This window comes from Taudactylus pleione, unplaced genomic scaffold, assembly GCF_031769625.1.
Source record: "Taudactylus pleione unplaced genomic scaffold, aTauple2 ptg000798l, whole genome shotgun sequence".
Taxonomy (NCBI): Eukaryota; Metazoa; Chordata; class Amphibia; order Anura; family Myobatrachidae; genus Taudactylus; species Taudactylus pleione.
In genome coordinates, this window is record NW_028285200.1 from 322,463 (window position 1) to 343,158 (window position 20,696).

The window sequence follows — 20,696 nt, forward strand, 5'->3', positions numbered from 1 at the left end:
ACCTGCCGGAGACTGAGGAAGCCCCAGCGAAAAGTTCCTCTGCACCCATTACCTATTATAGGGGAGCCCTTTGCCCATGTTGCCATAGACCTAGTCAGACCATTAGCTATTCCCAGTCATATGGGAAAAAAGTACATTCTAATGCTGGTGGACTTTGCTACACGTTATCCTGAGGCTGTGGCCCTATCATCTATTGACACAGAACATGTTGCGCTAGCATTGACAGACATATTCAGTCGGCTTGGATACCTGCAGGAAGTCGTCACCAGATCAAGAACCCCAATTCCAAGATGAACTAATGCAAACCCTGTGGGGAAAGTGGGGGGTTCGACCTCTTCGGACCACAACTTATCATCCGCAGATGAACAGACTCTGTGAATGTTTCAATGGAATGCTAAAAAGACTTCTACAAGCTTACATGCAGTCCAAAGGGAGGGATTGGGAGAGAGCCCTGCAACAGCTTCTATTCGCTTATCGGGAAGTCCCACAGGCTTCTACTAGATATTCCCCATTTGAACTTTTGTACAGCTGGAAAGTGCGGGGGCCTCTAGACCTGGTCAAAGAGAGCTGGGAGGGAACTTTCCAAGAACACCTGCAGCCCATTTTACAATATGTAGAGAATATGCGGAACCGCATGAGAAGATTGCTACAGTTAACCCAAGAGCATCTCAGGGATTCACAAGAGAGACAAAAGGAATGGTATGACGCCCATGCTCAAGACCAAGAGTTGCATCCAGGGCAAAAAGTAATGGTGGTTATCCCAGTGCGAAAAAACAAACTGCACGCTACGTGGGAAGGACCGTATACTGTGGTAAGGCGCACCGGACCGGTCAATTAATTGATTGCACTGGATAAGGGAGGGAAGTGCCTATGCACCTGCCATGTAAATCGAATTAAGGCCCTCATTCAGAGCCGCTCGTAAGCGGCAGTACGCTCGCTCCGAGTGATGTTCGCACTTCTGCGCATGCGTACGGTTTATAATACGCATGCGCGAACCAGTCAGTGCGGCCAAAAATCGTTTGTTCGCTATATAGCGAATGCCTGCTACTTTGAGTGACAGGATGAGGCGTATGTGGGTGGTAACAGGGGAAGGTGCTTGAAAACGGGGAGTGGAATTAAGAACACAGGCGTGCTTAAAGGTCAAAACGGGCATTTTATGGGTGTGCATAATTAATACAGCATCGTCATTGACCACGTCACCTGGTTGTTTTATAGTAAAAACTGCTCGCAATATAGTGGTAGGAAAAACCAACCACAAGAATAGCGAACAGTTCATAAGCTGATCGATGTACTCAATTAATCTAATAAATAGTGCACATGACGTATGATGCGAGCAGCCAGGGGGCGTATTTTTCAAAAAAACGTCCGCAAGTTTTGTTCGCTCGTTCAGACATGGAGGTGTCAACAGACCGCAAAGAGCGAACGGTTCATTTGAATAGCCACCACCTTTTTCTGAACGAGCGAGCGCTAATTGCGTCCGGCTCTGAATCAGGCCCTAAGGCCTATCGTGATCGTCAAGTAGTGACAATGGCGGTATGATGTCCTCCGATGGAGACACCAGAAACTGATCCATTGCTTGACCTTTTGGGAGCTGCTAAAGAGAAGAAAGGAGTGTAATCAGTCCAGATGGGACAACAGTTGAATGCAGCCCAGCAGCAGGAGATGTGAAGGATCTTAGAGGCTGAACAGGCCCAGTATTCTTATATACCTAGTTGAACTCGTCTGACCATGCACCATGTGGACACTGGGAGTGCTAGGCCCATCCAACAAGTCGCTTACCGGATGACTCCAGGTGTCATGAGGCAGGTATAGGCTGAGATCGAGGAGATGCTAGCTTTGGGGGTCATAGTGCCATCTAAAGCCCATGGGCTCCTGGGGTTGTGTTGGTTCCCAAGAAAGATTGAACCACACGGTTTTGTGTGGACTATTGCAAATTGAATGAAGTCACCACCACTGACGCTTACCCTATGCCCCGTGTTGATGAGCTACTGGATCGGATTGGAGGGGTTGAGTTTGTCTCAACACTGGTAAGTGGGATTTGCCAGTAGCCTTTGCTCAAGTCCAAAGAGGCACAGGAGCGTTCTGCCTTCATCACATCGGAAGGACTCTGAGTGGACTACCATGCCTTTTGGGATGAAGAATACCCCAGCCACATTCCAGCGAATGGTTAATGACCTCCTGAAGGGGAGTCAAGACTTTTCCCAAGCCTACCTAGAAGACATTGCCATCTTCAGCCATACCTGGGAGGAGCATTTAATTCAGGTGACAAAAGTGCTCAAGAGGATTAGACAGGCTGGACTCACCATTTGCCCAGATAAGTGTCAGATGGGGATGGCTGAGGTTCAATACCTAGGACATCGAGTCAGAGGAGATGCTAACAGACCTGATCCGGCAAAGGTGGAGACTATTGCCAATTGGCCCCAACCTGTCAACCAGAAACAAGTGCGGGCATTCCTTGGAGTCGCTGGCTATTACAGGAAATTTATACCACATTACAGCACCATGGCCAAGGCTCTGATGGACTTGACCAAAAAGAGGTATGCTCGAAATATTGAATGGACTGTTGAGTGTGAGCAAGCTTTCAACACCTTAAAAGACTTGCAGACTCGAGCCCCAGTGTTGGCTGCCACTGACTACAACAGAAAGTTTATTGTGCAGACAGATGCATCAGGGTGTGGACTTGGGGCAGTGTTGAGTCAAGTGGGAGAAGACGGTAGGGAACAACCAATTGTGTATCTATCCCGTAAACTAGCTGACCAAGAGAGAGCCTATGCCACTATCGAAAAAGAATGTCTAGCCATTGTCTGGGCCTTAAAGAAGCTACAACCATATCTTTATGGGAAAGAATTTACTGTTGTCACTGACCATAACCCATTGAATTGGCTAAACAGAACCTCGGGGGAAAATGGGAGGTTGCTGAGGTGGAGTCTGGCGTTACAAAGTTTCAACTTTTCCATTTCTCGCAAAAAGGGACAAGAACATTACAATGCTGACTGGCTATCCAGATGTGAGGAAACAAATATCAAGCTTCGCAGACCCTCGGGCCGAATCGACAGTCAGGACTCCAACATTGGGACCATGTCTGTCTCCTCAATTTAAGAAGGGGGAGGTATGTGAGGAGGCAAGGGAAAAGGACTTCTAGGACTTGCCTGCATGTTGAAAAAAGTTAACTCCATGACCCATTTCTGTGTTCTTAAATTGAAGCCCTCAGTCTGCAATAGTCTCATACAGGAAGTTTGCCAGCAGCAGACAGCAAGGGAGTGTTCCTTTTACAAAGCCCTCCTCCTTCCTCTCAGGAAAGACTGACACCAGGGCCCACCAATGAGAGAGAGAGAGAGGGAAGTAGGGTGGTGCAGCAAGGGGAATTGTGGGATAGTGTGTGAGTACAGTGTGACTCTAGAGGTTGGGGTGTTGTCCCCTCTCAGTGTCTTTAGATATAGAGCAGCTCTGTGTGCTCAGCTATAGCTGCCATTGCTGACCAGGTTGGGAGAAGATATATAGCAGCTCTGTGTGCTCAGCTACAGCTGCCATTGCTGACCAGGTTCGGAGAAGATATATAGCAGATCTGTGTGCTCAGCTACAGCTGCCATTGCTGACCAGGTAGGGAGGAGATATATAGCAGCTCTGTGTGCTCAGCTACAGCTGCCATTGCTGACCAGGTAGGGAGATATATAGCATCTCTGTGTGCTCAGCTACAGCTGCCATTGCTGACCAGGTAGGGAGGAGATATATATAGAGCAGCTCTGTGTGCCCTGCTACAGCTGCCATTGCTGGCCAGGTAGGGAGGAGATATATAGCATCTCTGTGTGCCCTGCTACAGCTGCCATTGCTGGCCAGGTAGGAAGGAGATATATAGCAGCTCTGTGTGCCCTGTTATAGCTGTCATTGCTGGCCAGGTAGGGAGGAGATTTAGAGCAGCTGGAAAAGACTTTGCTAAACTCTGAGTGGACTGTAATGATATAACCCTGCTTACTGTTTGCTGGATTTCTGTGTCTACATGAATACTGTTCATCTTGCCTTCATTATAACCTGCTCCACTGTGTGATCCCTGAACCCCAGGTCCCCCGGTATCCTCACAGTCTATATACCAGTATACCACATGCCCAAGGGCTAGAAGCTACAAGGAGACTATAGATCAATAATCCCCATGACACGGGCCCGGATATCTCGTTCTTTATTGGAATTATTTCTTACCCGATGGCAACCATTATCTCCAATTATCATATTGTGACCTGGGATCGTGCGTAGTTCCAACGTACACAAATTCACTTATGTTCACTATTGAGAGAGACCTGTTTTTCTGCAGACCTGTTACTATTCATGAGATACATAGATGACATCCTGACAGGAACGGAAGCTTAATTAATGGAATCCCTGGAGTACGTTAACGTATCAGATGCCAATATCAAGTTTACATACAACTTCAGTAATGCAGTAATTCATTTGCTGGATGCTCAGATAGAAAGTGTATATACAGTAACCGGCAATATGAGCTCCTGTACTGCGTATATACAGTAACCGGCAATATGAGCTCCTGCACCGTGTGTATATACAGTAACCGGCAATATGAGCTCCTGTACCATGTGTATATACAGTAACCAGCAATATGAGCTCCTGTACCGTGTGTATATACAGTAACCGGCAATATGAGCTCCTATACCGTGTATATACAGTAACTGGTAATATGAGCTCCTGTACCGTGTATAAACAGTAACTGGTAATATGAGCTCCTGTACCGTGTGTATAAACAGTAACTGGTAATATGAGCTCCTGTACCGTGTAAATACAGTAACCGGCAATATGAGCTCGTATACCGTGTATGTACAGTAACTGGTAATATGAGCTCCTGTACCGTGTATATACAGTAACCGGCAATATGAGCTCCTGTACCGTGTATATACAGTAACCAGCAATATGAGCTCCTGTACCGTGTATATACAGTAACCGGCAATATGAGCTCCTGTACCGTGTATATACAGTAACCGGCAATATGAGCTCCTGTACCGTGTATATACAGTAACCGGCAATGTGAGCTCCTGTACCGTGTATATACAGTAACCGGCAATGTGAGCTCCTGTACCGTGTGTATATACAGTAACTGGTAATATGAGCTCCTGTACCATGTGTATATACAGTAACCTGCAATATGAGCTCCTGTACCGCGTATATACAGTAACCTAAAATATGAGCTCCTGTACCGTGTGTATATACAGTAACCGGCAATATGAGCTCCTGTACCTCGTATATACAGTAACCGGCAATATGAGCTCCTGTACCGCGTATATACAGTAACCAGCAATATGAGCTCCTGTACAGTATGTATATACAGTAACCGGCAATATGAGCTCCAGTACCGCATATATATAGTAACTGGCAATATAAGCTCCTGTACCGTGTATATATAGTAACCGGTAATATGAGCTCCTGTACCGCGTTTATACAGTAACCGGCAATATGAGCTCCTGTACCGTGTATATACAGTAACCAGCAATATGAGCTCCTGTACAGCATATATACAGTAACTGGCAATATGAGCTCCTGTACCGTCTATATACAGTAACTGGTAATATGAGCTCCTGTACCGCATATATACAGTAACCGGCAATATGAGCTCCTGCATCGTGTGTATATACAGTAACCAGCAATATGAGCGCCTGTACCGTGTATATACAGTAACCGGCAACATGAGCTCCTGTACCGCGTATATACAGTAACCGGCAATATGAGCTCCTGTACCGCGTATATACAGTAACCAACAATATGAGCTCCTGTACCGCGTATATACAGTAACCGGCAATATGAGCTCCTGTACGTGTGTATATACAGTAACCAGCAATATGATCTCCTGTACCGCGTATATACAGTAACCGGCAAAATGAGCTCCTGTACCGTGTATATACAGTAACCAGCAATATGAGCTCCTGTACCGCATATATACAGTAACCGGCAATATGAGCTCCTGCATCGTGTGTATACACAGTAACCAGCAATATGAGCTCCTGTACCGTGTATATGCAGTAACCGACAACATGAGCTCCTGTACCATGTGTAGGGGAGCAGGAGAGCCGCCCTGCGGAACGGGAGCAGGAGAGCCGCCCTGAGGCTGGAGAGCAGGAGACCTGCCCTGAGGCTGGAGAGCAGGAGAGCCAACCGGAGAGAAGGAGAGCCACCCTGAGGCAGGGGAGCAAAAGTGCCGCCCTGAGGCAGGAGTGCTGCTCTGAGGCAGGGGAGCAGGAGAGAGAGCCACCCTGAGGCAGGAGAGCAGGAGATAGAGATGCCCTGAGGCAGGAGAGCTGCCCTGAGGCAGGGGAGCAGGAGAGAGAGCCAACCTGAGGCAGGGGAGCAGGAGAAAGAGACGCCGTGAGGCAGGGGAGCAGGAGAGAGAGCTGACCTGAGGCAGGGGAGCAGGAGAAAGAGACGCCCTGAGGCAGGTGAGCAGGTGAGAGAGCCGTCCTGAGGCAGGGGAGCAGGAGAGAGAGCCGTCCTGAGGCACGGGAGCCGCCCTGAGGCAGGGGCGCAGCAGAGAGAGCTGCCCTGAGGCAAGGGAGCAGGAGAGAGAGCTGCCCTGAGGCAGGGAAGCAGGAGAGAGAGCCGACCTGAGGCAGGGGAGCAGGAGAAAGAACCACCCTGAGGCAGGAGAGCAGGTGAGAGAGAAGCCCTTAGGCAGGGGAGCAGGAGAGAGAGCAGCCCTGAGGCAGAGGAGCAGGAGAGAGAGCAGCCCTGAGGCAGAGGAGCAGGAGAGAGAGCCGCCCTGAGGCAGAGGAGCAGGAGAGAGAGCTGCCCAGAGGCAGGAGAGCTGCCCTGAGGCAGGAGAGCCGTCCTGAGGCAGGAGAGCCGGAGAGCCGCCCTGAGGCAGGAGTGCCGCCCTGAGGCAGGGGAGCAGGAGAGAGAGCTGACCTGAGGCAGGGGAGCAGGAGAAAGAGATGCCCTGAGGCAGGTGAGCAGGTGAGAGAGCCGCCCTTAGGCAGGAGAGCAGGAGAGAGAGCAGCCCTGAGGCAGAGGAGCAGGAGAGAGAGCTGTCCTGAGGCAGGGGAGCAGGAGAAAGAGCCGTCCTGAGGCACGGGAGCTGCCCTGAGGCAGGGGCGCAGCAGAGAGAGCTGCCCTGAGGCAAGGGAGCAGGAGAGAGAGCTGCCCTGAGGCAGGGAAGCAGGAGAGAGCCGCCCTGAGGCAGGGGAGCAGGAGAGAGAGCCGCTCTCAGATGGCAGGAGAGCAGGAGAGAGAGCCGCCCTGAGGAAGAGGAGCAGAAGAGAGAGCCGCCCTGAGGCAGGGGAGCAGGAGAGAGAGCCGACCTGAGGCAGGGGAGCAGGAGAAAGAACCACCCTGAGGCAGGTGAGCAGGTGAGAGAGAAGCCCTTAGGCAGGGGAGCAGGAGAGAGAGCAGCCCTGAGGCAGGGGAGCAGGAGAGAGCCGCCCTGAGGCAGGGGAGCCGCCCTGAGGCAGGGGCGCAGGAAAGAGAGCTGCCCTGAGGCAAGGTAGCAGGAGAGAGAGCTGCCCTGAGGCAGGGGAGCAGGAGAGAGAGCCGCCCTGAAGCAGGAAAGCAGGAGAGAGAGCCGCCCTGAGGCCGAGGAGCAGGAGAGAGAGCCGCCCTGAGGCAGAGGAGCAGGATAGAGAGCTGCCCTTAGGCAGGAGAGCTGCCCTGAGGCAGGGGCGCTGGAGAGAGAGCCACCCTGAGGCAGGGTAGCAGGAGAGAGCCACCCTGAGGCAGGGGAGCAGGAGAGCTGACCTGAGGCAGGGGAGCAGGAGAGTCACCCTGAGGCAGGGGAGCAGAAAAGAGAGCCGCCCTGAGGTACGAGAGCCACCCTGAGGCAGGGGAGCAGGAAAGCCGCCCTGAGGCAGGGGAGCCACCCTGAGACAGGGGAGCCACCCTGAGGCAGGAGAGCCAGAGAGCCGCCCTGAGGTTGGAGAGCCGGAGAGCCACCCTGAGGCAGGAGAGCCACCCTGAGGCCCGGAGAGCCGCCCTGAGGCAGAAGAGCCGGAAAGCCGCCCTGAGGCAAGGGAGCAGGAGAGAGAGCAGCCCAGAGGCAAGAAAGCAGGAGAGAGAGCAGCCCTGAGGCAAGAGAGCAGGAGAGTGGCAGGGGAGCAGGAGAGTCACCCTGAGGCAGGGGAGCAGAAAAGAGAGCCGCCCTGAGGTACGAAAGCCACCCTGAGGCAGGGGAGCAGGAAAGCGGCCCTGAGGCAGAGGAGCCACCCTGAGACAGGGGAGCCACCCTGAGGCAGGAGAGCCAGAGAGCTGCCCTGAGGCAGGAGAGCCTGAGAGCCGCCCTGAGGCAGGGGGGCCACCCTGAGGCAGGAGAGCCACCCTGAGGCAGGAGAGCCACACAGAGGCAGGAAAACCGGAGAGCCACCCTGAGGCCCGGAGAGCCGCCCTGAGGCAGGAGAGCCGGAAAGCCGCCCTGAGGCAGGAGAGCCGTCCTGAGGCAGGAGAGCAGGAGAGAGAGCAGCCCTGAGGCAGAGGAGCAGGAGAGAGAGCCGCTCTGAGGCAGGAGAGCTGGAGAGCCGCCCTGAGGCAGGAGAGCTGGAGAGCCACCATGAGGCAGGAGAGCCGTCCTGAGGCAGGGGAGCCGCCCTGAGGCAGAGGAGCAGGAGAGACAGCTGCCAGAGAGCCGCCCTGAGGTAGGAGAGCCGGAGAGCCACCCTGAGGCAGGAGAGCCACCCTGAGGCAGGAGAGCCACCCAGAGGCAGGAAAACCGGAGAGCCACCCTGAGGCCCGGAGAGCCGCCCTGAGGCAGGAGAGCCGGAAAGCCGCCATGAGGCAGGGGAGCAGGAGAGGGAGCAGCCTAGAGGCAAGAGAGCAGCCCTGAGGCAAGAGAGCAGGAGAGAGAGCCGCCCTGAGGAAGAGGAGCAGAAGAGAGAGCCGCCCTGAGGCAGGGGAGCAGGAGAGAGAGCCGACCTGAGGCAGGGCAGCAGGAGAAAGAACCACCCTGAGGCAGGTGAGCAGGTGAGAGAGAAGCCCTTAGGCAGGGAGCAGGAGAGAGAGCAGCCCTGAGGCAGGGGAGCAGGAGAGAGCCGCCCTGAGGCAAGGGAGCAGGAGAGAGAGCTGCCCTGAGGCAGGGGAGCAGGAGAGAGAGCCGCCCTGAGGCAGGAGAGCAGGAGAGAGAGCCGCCCTGAGGCAGAGGAGCAGAAGAGAGAGCCGCCCTGAGGCAGAGGAGCAGGAGAGAGAGCTGCCCTGAGGCAGGAGAGCTGCCCTGAGGCAGGGGCACAGGAGAGAGAGCCACCCTGAGGCAGGGTAGCAGGAGAGAGAGCAACCCTGAGGCAGGGGAGCAGGAGAGCTGACCTGAGGCAGGGGAGCAGGAGAGTCACCCTGAGGCAGGGGAGCAGAAAAGAGAGCCGCCCTGAGGTACGAGAGCCACCCTGAGGCAGGGGAGCAGGAAAGCCACCCTGAGGCAGGGGAGCACCCTGAGACAGGGAAGCCACCCTGAGGCAGGAGAGCCAGAGAGCTGCCCTGAGGCAGGAGAGCCTGAGAGCCGCCCTGAGGCAGGGGGGCCACCCTGAGGCAGGGGAGCCGCCCTGAGGCAGGAAAGCCAGAGAGCCGCCCAGAGGTAGGAGAGCCGGAGAGCCACCCTGAGGCAGGAGAGCCACCCTGAGGCAGGAGAGCCACCCAGAGGCAGGAAAACCGGAGAGCCACCCTGAGGCCCGGAGAGCCGCCCTGAGGCCCGGAGAGCCGCCCTGAGGCAGGAGAGCCGGAAAGCCGCCCTGAGGCAGGGGAGCAGGAGAGAGAGCAGCCCTGAGGCAGAGGAGCAGGAGAGAGCCGCCCTGAGGCAGGGGAGCCGCCCTGAGGCAAAGGCGCAGGAAAGAGAGCTGCCCTGAGGCAAGAGAGCAGGAGAGAGAGCTGCCCTGAGGCAGGGGAGCAGGAGAGAGAGCCACCCTGAGGCAGGGTAGCAGGAGAGAGAGCCACCCTGAGGCAGGGGAGCAGGAGAGCTGACCTGAGGCAGGGGAGCAGGATAGTCACCCTGAGGCAGGGGAGCAGAAAAGAGAGCCGCCCTGAGGTACGAGAGCCACCCTGAGGCAGGGGAGCAGGAAAGCCGCCCTGAGGCAGGGGAGCCACCCTGAGACAGGGGAGCCACCCTGAGGCAGGAGAGCCAGAGAGCTGCCCTGAGGCAGGAGAGCCTGAGAGCCGCCCTGAGGCAGGGGGGCCACCCTGAGGCAAGGGAGCCGCCCTGAGGCAGGAAAGCCAGAGAGCCAGCCTGATGCAGGGTAGCAGGAGAGAGAGCCACCCTGAGGCAGGGGAGCAGGAGAGCTGACCTGAGGCAGGGGAGCAGGAGAGTCACCCTGAGGCAGGGGAGCAGAAAAGAGAGCCGCCCTGAGGTACGAGAGCCACCCTGAGGCAGGGGAGCAGGAAAGCCGCCCTGAGGCAGGGGAGCCACCCTGAGACAGGGGAGCCACCCTGTGGCAGGAGAGCAAGAGAGATGCCCTGAGGCTGGGGAGCAGGAGAGCCGCCCTGAGGTAGGGGAGCAGGGGAGCCGACCTGAGGCAGGGGAGCAGGAGACAGAGACGCCCTGAGGCAGGTGAGCAGGTGAGAGAGCCACCCTTAGGCAGGAGAACAGGAGAGAGAGCAGCCCTGAAGCAGAGGAGCAGGAGAGAGAGCCGTCCTGAGGCAGGGGAGCAGGAGAGAGCCGCCCTGAGGCAGGAGAGCCATCCTGAGGCAGGACAGCTGGAGAGCCGCCCTGAGACAGGAGAGCCGGAGAGCCGCCCTGAGGCAGGAGAGCCGTCCTGAGGTAGGAGAGCTGGAGAGCCACCCTGAGGCTGGGGAGCCGCCCTGAGGCAGAGGAGCAGGAGAGAGAGCCGCCCTGAGGCAGGAGAGCCGGAGAGCCACCCTGAGGCAGGAGAGCTATGCTGAGGCAGAGGAGCAGGAGAGAGAGCCACCCTGAGGCAGCAGAGCTGGAGAGATGCCCTGAGGCAGGAGAGCCATCCTGAGGCAGGAGAGCCGAAGAGCCGCACTGAGGCAGGAGAGCCGGAGAGCCGCTAAGGCAGGAGAGCCGTCCTGAGGCAGGAGAGCTGGAGAGCCGCCCTGAGGCAGGGGAGCTGCCCTGACGCAGAGGAGCAGGAGAGAGAGCCGCCCTGAGGCAGGAGAGCCGTCCTGAGGCAGGAGAGCTGGAGAGCAGTCCTGAGGCAGGAGAGCCGTCCTGAGGCAGGAGAGCCGGAGAGCCGCCCTGAGGCAGGAGAGCTGTCCTGAGGCAGGAGAGCCGGAGAGCCGCCCTGAGGCAGGAGAGCCGTCTTGAGGCAGGAGAGCCGGAGAGCCGCCCTGAGGCAGGAGAGCCATCCTGAGGTAGGAGAGCTGCCCTGACGCAGAGGAGCAGGACAGAGAGCCGCCCTGAGGCAGGAGAGCCGCCCTGAGGCAGGGGAGCAGGAGAGTTGTCCTGAGGCCAGGGAGCAGGAGAGCCGCCCTGAGGCAGGTGAGCAGAAGAGAGAGCTGCCCTGAGGCAGGAGAGCCGCCCTGAGGCAGGGGAGCAGGAGAGTTGTCCTGAGGCCAGGGAGCAGGAGAGCCGCCCTGAGGCAGGTGAGCAGAAGAGAGAGCTGCCCTGAGGCAGGAGAGCCGCCCTGAGGCAGGGGAGCAAGAGAGCCGCCCTGAGGTAGGGGAGCAGGAGAGCCGTCCTGGGGCCAGGGAGCAGGAGAGCTGCCCTGAGGCAGGTGAGCAGAAGAGAGAGCTGCCCTGAGGCAGGAGAGCCGTCCTGATGCAGGGGAGCAAGAGAGCCACCCTGAGGCTGGGGAGCAGGAGAGCCGCCCTGAGGCAGGGGAGCAGGGGAGCCGCCCTGAGGCAGGAGAGCAGGAGAGAGAGCCGCCCTGAGGCAGGGGAGCAGGAGAGCCGCCCTGAGGAAGGAGAGCAGGAGAGAGAGCTGCCCTAAGGCAAGGGAGCAGGAGAGCCGCCCTGAGGCAGGGGAGCAGGGGAGCCGCCCTGAGGCAGGAGAGCAGGACAGAGAGCCACCCTGAGGCAGGGGAGCCGCCCTGAGGCAGGAGAGCAGGAGACAGAGCCGCCCTGAGACAGGAGAGCCGCCCTGAGGCAGGGGAGCAGGAGAGTCGTCCTGAGGCCAGGGAGCATGAGAGACACCCTGAGGCAGGTGAGCAGAAGAGAGAGCTGCCCTGAGGCAGGAGAGCCGCCCTGAGGCAGGGGAGCAAGAGAGCCGCCCTGAGGTAGGGGAGCAGGAGAGCCGTCCTGGGGCCAGGGAGCAGGAGAGCCGCCCTGAGGCAGGTGAGCAGAAGAGAGAGAGCTGCCCTGAGGCAGGAGAGCTGCCCTAAGGCAGGGGAGCAGGAGAGAGAGCTGCCCTAAGGCAGGGGAGCAGGAGAGCCGCCCTGAGGCAGGGGAGCAGGGGAGCCGCCCTGAGGCAGGAGAGCAGGAGAGAGAGCTGCCCTGAGGCAGGGGAGCAGGAGACCCGCCCTGAGGAAGGAGAGCAGGAGAGAGAGCTGCCCTAAGGCAAGGGAGCAGGAGAGCCACCCTGAGGCAGGAGAGCAGGAGAGAGAGCCGCCCTGAGGCAGGGGAGCCGCCCTGAGGCAGGAGAGCAGGAGACAGAGCCGCCCTGGGACAGGAGAGCCGCCCTGAGGCAGGGGAGCAGGGGAGCCGCCCTGAGGCAGGGGAGCAGGGAACCCGCCCTGAGGCAGGAGAGCAGCCCTGAGCTGCAGTGCACAGGCTCAGAGTGTTTATTTTTAAAGGGTGTATAATATATATTAAATCTATGTATTTTAAATGTATAAATGGCTCTGTTTGGGTTGCTGGATTCCCCCAGGCACTTCCAGGGAAACAGGCTGCCCTCTCATGCAACCTCATGCCAGAAAGTGGTATGGAGAGGTGCATGTGGAGCTGGCCAGTGCAGCCAGCTAATTTTGTTTTCAGGGAGCTCCAAAAAGCTTCCCCTTCATGGCCAGGAAACCGTGCCTGGGGACTCTGCTTGCCAACCTCTGAAGCTCAGACGCGAGCTAGAGGTTGCAGGCTTGGTCCAGTAGCAGATTCCTGGTAGTACATTTTGGAGGGAACAATTTGTTCATTCCAGACGTGACTGAGGCTGTGCGTCACTGAGCCCTGTGGGTGGGCTTAGGAACAGGGGATTGACCACTACCCACAGTCCAAGGGGGCATTCAAGGTACATGCACTTAAGTTGATTGGGTAAAAACCACAGCGTGAACTTACTCCCTACGGTAATGTGCATTGGAGTGGCATGAAAGGAGGTCTGCGTGCCTTGTTATATATATATTTCTTCTTGGAATATCCAGAAGGATTGTACTGCTGTGACATGTGTATGCTGTAACATCTCTGTACTGCTGTGACATCTCTATGCTATGACCTCTGTATGCAGTAACATCTGTATGCTGTGACATCTCTGTATGCTGTGACATCTCTGTATGCTGTGACCTCTGTATGCTGTGACCTCTGTATGCTGTGACATATCTGTATGCTGTGACCTCTCTGTATGCTGTGACCTCTGTATTGCAGTGACCTCTGTATTGCTGTGACCTCTCTGTATGCTGTCACATATCTGTACTTCTGTGACCTCTCTGTATGCTGTGACCTCTGTATGCTGAGACATCTCTGTATGCTGTGACATCTCTGTATGCTGTGACCTCTGTATGCTGTGACATCTCTGTATGCTGTGACATTTCTGTACTGCTGTGACATCTCTGTATGCTGTGACATCTCTGTATGCTGTGACCTCTGTATGCTGTGACATCTCTGTACTGCTGTGACATTTCTGTATGCTGTGACATCTGTATGCTGTGACATCTGTATATGCTGTGACATATCTGTACTGCTGTGACATATCTGTATGCTGTGACATCTCTGTACTGCTGTGACATTTCTGTATGCTGTGACATCTGTATGCTGTGACCTCTCTGTATGCTGTGACATCTGTATGCTGTGACATCTCTGTACTACTGTGACCTCTGTATGCAGTAACATCTGTTTGCTGTGACATATCTGTATGCTGTGACATCTGTATATGCTGTGACATATATTTTTGCTGTGACATCTCTGTACTGCTGTGACATATCTGTATGCTGTGACATCTCTGTATGCTGTGACATCTCTGTACACTGACATCTCTGTATGCTGTGACATCTCTGTATGCTGTGACATATCTGAATGATGTGACATCTCTGTATGCTGTGACATATCTGTATTCTGTGACATCTGTGTATGCTTTGACATCTCTGTATGCTGTGACATCTCTGTACGCTGTGACATCTCTGTACGCTGTGACATCTCTGTATGCTGTGACATCTGTGTATGTTGTGACATCTCTGAATGCTGTGACATCTCTGTACTGCTGTGAAATCTCTGTATGCTGTGACCTCTGTATGCTGTGACATCTCTGTACGCTGTGACATCTGTATGCTGTGACAACTCTGTACGCTGTGACATCTCTGTATGCTGTGACCTCTCTGTATGCTGTGACCGCTCTGTATGCTATAACCTCTGTATGCTGTGACCTCTGTATGCTGTGACACCTCTGTATGCTGTGACCTCTCTGTATGCTGTAATATCTGTATGCTGTGACATATCTGTACTACTGTGACCTCTGTATGCAGTAACATCTGTTTGCTGTGACATATCTGTATACTGTGACATCTGTATATGCTGTGACATCTCTGAACTGCTGTGACATATCTGTATGCTGTGACATCTCTGTACTGCTGTGACATCTCTGTACTGCTGTGACATCTGTATGCTGTGACATCTGTATGCTGTGACATCTCTGTATGCTGTGACATCTCTGTATGCTGCAACATCTGTATGCTGTGACATCTCTGTACTACTGTGACCTCTGTATGCAGTAACATCTGTTTGCTGTGACATATCTGTATGCTGTGACATCTCTGTACTGCTGTGACATATCTGTATGCTGTGACATCTCTGTACTGCTGTGACATCTGTATGCTGTGACATATCTGTATTGCTGTGACATCTCTGTATGCTGTGACATCTCTGTATGCGGTGACATCTCTGTATGCTGTGACCTCTGTATGCTGTGACATCTCTGTATGCTATGACCTCTGTATGCTGTGACATTTCTGTATGCTGTGACCTCTGTATGCTGTGACATCTCTGTATGCTGTGACATCTCTGTACTGCTGTGACATTTCTGTATGCTGTGACATCTGTATGCTGTGACATCTCTATACTGCTGTGACATCTCTATACTGCTGTGACATATCTGTATGCTGTGACATCTCTGTACTGTTGTGAAATTTCTGTATGCTGTGACATCTGTATGCTGTGACCTCTCTGTATGCTGTGACATCTGTATGCTGGGACATCTCTGTACTACTGTGACCTCTGTATGCAGTAACATCTGTTTGCTGTGACATATCCGTATGCTGTGACATCTGTATATGCTGTGACATATATTTATGCTGTGACATCTCTGTACTGCTGTGACATCTCTGTATGCTGTGACATCTCTGTACTTTTGTGACATCTCTGTATACTGTGACATCTCTGAATGCTGTGACATCTCTGTATGCTGTGACATCTCTGTATGCTGTGACATATCTGTATTCTGTGACATCTGTGTACGCTTTGACATCTCTGTACGCTGTGACATCTCTGTACGCTGTGACATCTCTGTACGTTGTGACATCTGTGTATGCTGTGACATCTCTGTATGCTGTGACATCTCTGTACTGCTGTGAAACCTCTGTACGCTGTGACATCTGTATGCTGTGACATCTCTGTATGCTATAACCTCTGTACTGCTGTGACATATCTGTAGACTATGACATCTCTGTACTGCTGTGACATTTCTGTATGCTGTGACATATGTTTGCTGTGACATCTCTGTATGCTGTGACATCTCTGTACTACTGTGACCTCTGTATGCAGTAACATCTGTTTTCTGTGACATATCTGTATGCTGTGACATCTGTGTATGCTGTGACATCTCTGTACTGCTGTGACATTTCTGTATGCTGTGACATATCTGTATGCTGTGACATATCTGTATGCTGTGACCTCTGTATTGCTGTGACCTCTGTATTGCTGTGACCTCTGTATGCTGTGACATCTCTGTATGCTGTGACAACTCTGTATGCTGTGACATCTGTATGCTGTGACATCTCTGTATGCTGTGACATCTCTGTATGCTGTGACCTCTGCATGCTGTGACCTCTCTGTGCTGTGACCTCTCTATGCTGTGACCTCTGTATGCTGTGACCTCTGTATGCTGTGACATATCTGTATGCTGTGACCTCTCTGTATGCTGTGACCTCTGTATGCTGTGACCTCTGTATGCTGTGATCTCTGTATGCTGTGACCTCTGTATGCTGTGACATCTCTGTATGCTGTGACCTCTGTATGCTGTGACCTCTGTATGCTGTGACATCTCTGTATGCTGGGACATCTCTGTATGCTGTGACCTCTGTATGCTGTGACATCTCTGAATGCTGTGACGTCTGTACTGCTGTGACCTCTGTATGCTGTGACATATCTGTATCCTGTGACATCTCTGTATGCTGTGACATCTCTGTATACTGTGACATATCTGTATGCTGTGAACTGTATGCTCTGACATATCTGTATCCTGTGACATCTCTGTATGCTGTGACATCTCTGTATGCTGTGAACTGTATGCTGTGACATATTTGTATGCTGTGACCTCTGTATGCTGTGACCTCTGTATGCTGTGACATCTGTACTGCTGTGACCTCTGTATGCTGTGACATATCTGTAGCCTGTGACATATCTGTAGCCTGTGACATCTCTGTATGCTGTGACATCTCTGTATGCTGTGACAAATCTGTATGCTGTGAAGTGTATGCTGTGACATATCTGTATACTGTGACCTCTGTATGCTGTGATTTCTGTATGCTGTGATCTCTGTATGCTGTGATCTCTGTATGCTGTGACCTCTCTGTATGCTGTGAACTCTCTGTATGCTGTGACATCTCTGTATACTTTGACCTCTGTATGCAGTGAACTCTGTATGCTGTGACATCTGAATTGCTGTGACCTCTCTGTACTTCTGTGACCTCTCTGTACTTCTGTGACATCTGTGTAAGTGGTGAACTCTGTGTATGCTGTGACATCTGTATCCTGTGACATCTCTGTATGCTGTGACATCTCTCTGTATGTTGTGACCTCTCTGTATGCTGTGACCTCTCTATGCTGTGACATATCTGTAAGCTGTGACATCTCGGTATGCTGTGACATCTCTGTATGCTGTAACATCTGTATGCTGTGACATCTCTGTACTACTGTGACCTCTGTATGCAGTAACATCTGTTTGCTGTGACCTATCTGTATGCTGTGACATCTCTGTACTGCTGTGACATATCTGTATGCTGTGACATCTCTGTACTGCTGTGACATCTGTATGCTGTGACATATCTGTATTGCTGTGACATCTCTGTATGCTGTGACATCTCTGTATGCGGTGACATCTCTGTATGCTGTGACCTCTGTATGCTGTGACATCTCTGTATGCTATGACCTCTGTATGCTGTGACATCTCTGTATGCTGTGACCTCTGTATGCTGTGACATCTCTGTATGCTGTGACATCTCTGTACTGCTGTGACATTTCTGTATGCTGTGACATCTGTATGCTGTGACATCTGTATATGCTGTGACATCTCTATACTGCTGTGACATATCTGTATGCTGTGACATCTCTGTACTGTTGTGACATTTCTGTATGCTGTGACATCTGTATGCTGTGACCTCTCTGTATGCTGTGACATCTGTATGCTGGGACATCTCTGTACTACTGTGACCTCTGTATGCAGTAACATCTGTTTGCTGTGACATATCCGTATGCTGTGACATCTGTATATGCTGTGACATATATTTATGCTGTGACATCTCTGTACTGCTGTGACATCTCTGTATGCTGTGACATCTCTGTACTTTTGTGACATCTCTGTATACTGTGACATCTCTGTATGCTGTGACATATCTGAATGCTGTGACATCTCTGTATGCTGTGACATCTCTGTATGCTGTGACATATCTGTATTCTGTGACATCTGTGTACGCTTTGACATCTCTGTACGCTGTGACATCTCTGTACGCTGTGACATCTCTGTACGTTGTGACATCTGTGTATGCTGTGACATCTCTGTATGCTGTGACATCTCTGTACTGCTGTGAAACCTCTGTACGCTGTGACATCTGTATGCTGTGACATCTCTGTATGCTATAACCTCTGTACTGCTGTGACATATCTGTATACTATGACATCTCTGTACTGCTGTGACATTTCTGTATGCTGTGACATATGTTTGCTGTGACATCTCTGTATGCTGTGACATCTCTGTACTACTGTGACCTCTGTATGCAGTAACATCTGTTTTCTGTGACATATCTGTATGCTGTGACATCTGTGTATGCTGTGACATCTCTGTACTGCTGTGACATTTCTGTATGCTGTGACATATCTGTATGCTGTGACATATCTGTATGCTGTGACCTCTGTATTGCTGTGACCTCTGTATGCTGTGACATCTCTGTATGCTGTGACAACTCTGTATGCTGTGACATCTGTATGCTGTGACATCTCTGTATGCTGTGACATCTCTGTATGCTGTGACCTCTGCATGCTGTGACCTCTCTATGCTGTGACCTCTGTATGCTGTGACCTCTGTATGCTGTGACCTCTGTATGCTGTGACATATCTGTATGCTGTGACCTCTCTGTATGCTGTGACCTCTGTACTGCTGTGACATCTCTGTATGCTGTGACCTCTGTATGCTGTGACATCTCTGTATGCTGGGACATCTCTGTATGCTGTGACCTCTGTATGCTGTGACCTCTGTATGCTGTGACCTCTGTATGCTGTGACATCTCTGTATGCTGTGACATCTCTGTACTTCTGTGACATCTCTGTATGCTGTGACCTCTGTATACTGTGACATCTCTGTATGCTGTGACCTCTGTATGCTATGACATCTCTGTAAGCTGTGACATCTGTGTATGCTGTGACATCTGTGTATGCTGTAACATATGTGTATGCTGTGACATCTGTGTATGCTGTAACATCTGTGTATGCTGTGATATCTCTGTACTTCTGTAACATATCTGTATTCTGTGACCTCTCTGTATACTGTGACTTATCTGTATGCTGTGACCTCTCTGTATTCTGTGACATATCTGTATGCTGTGACATTTCTGTATACTGTGACATATCTGTATGCTGTGACCTCTCTGTATGCTGTGACATATCTATATGCTGTGACATTTCTGTATGCTGTGACATATCTGTATGCTGTGACCTCTGTATGCTATGACCTCTGTATTGCTGTGACCTCTGTGCATGCTGTGACCTCTGTGTATTGCTGTGACCTCTGTATGCTGTGACTTCTCGGTACATCTGTGACCTATCTGTATGCTGTGACCTATCTGTATTTCTGTGACATCTCTGTATGCTGTGACATCTCTGTATGCTGTGAACTCTGTATGCTGTGACATATCTGTATGCTGTGACCTCTCTCTATGCTGTGACCTCTCTCTATGCTGTGACCTCTCTCTATGCTGTGACCTCTGTATGCTGTGACATCTCTCTATGCTGTGACATCTCTGTATGCTGTGACATCTCTGTATGCTGTGACCTCTGTATGCTGTGACATCTCTCTATGCTGTGACATCTCTCTATGCTGTGACATCTCTCTATGCTGTGACCTCTCCGTATGCTGTGACACCTCTTTATGCTGTGACACCTCTGTATGCTGTGACATCTCTGTATGCTGTAATCTCTGTATGCTGTGATATCTCTGTATTCTGTGTCCTCTGTATGCTGTGACATCTCTGTATGCTGTGACATCTCTGTATGCTGTGATATCTCTGTATGCTGTGATATCTCTGTATGCTGTGACACCTCTGTATGCTGTGACACCTCTGTATGCTGTGACACCTCTGTATGCTGTGACCTCTGTGTATGCTGTGACCTCTCTGTATGCTGTGACATCTCTGTATGCTGTGACATCTCTGTATGCTGTCATATCTCTGTATGCTGTGACATATCTGTATGCTGTGACATATCTGTATGCTGCGACCTCTGTATGCTGCGACCTCTGTATGCTGCGACCTCTGTATGCTGTGACCTCTCTGTATGCTGTGACATCTCTCTGTATGCTGTGACATCTCTCTGTATGCTGTGACATCTCTCTGTATGCTGTGACCTCTCTGTATGCTGTGACCTCTCTGTATGCTGTGACATCTCTGTATGCTGTGACATCTCGGTATGCTGTGACCTCTGTATGCTGTGACATCTATGTATGCAGTGACCTCTGTATGCTGTGAAATCTCTGTATGCTGTGACCTCTGTATGCTGTGACATCTCTGTACGCTGTGACATCTCTGTACGCTGTGATATCTGTATGCTGTGACATCTCTGTATGCTGTGACATCTGTGTATGCTGTGACATCTGTATGCTGTGACATCTCTGTATGCTGTGACATCTCTCTGTATGTTGTGACCTCTCTGTATGCTGTGACCTCTCTGTATGCTGTGACCTCTCTATATGCTGTGACATCTCTGTATGCTGTGACCTCTATATGCTGTGACATATCTGTATGCTGTGACATCTCGGTATTCTGTGACATCTATGTATGCAGTGACCTCTGTATGCTGTGAAATCTCTGTATGCTGTGACCTCTGTATGCTGTGACAACTCTGTACGCTGTGACATCTCTGTATGCTGTGACATCTCTGTATGCTGTGACATCTGTATGCTGTGACATCTCTGTATGCTGTGATATCTGTGTATGCTGTGA

General features: G+C 52.3%; 1 protein-coding gene across 1 annotated transcript in view; it reads right to left on the reverse strand.

The window, feature by feature from the left end:
• The window catches only part of LOC148474935 (T-cell leukemia homeobox protein 3-like), a 319,343-nt gene that overhangs the window by 45,879 nt on the left and 252,768 nt on the right, over nucleotides 1-20,696 (reverse strand). The window lies entirely within an intron of this gene.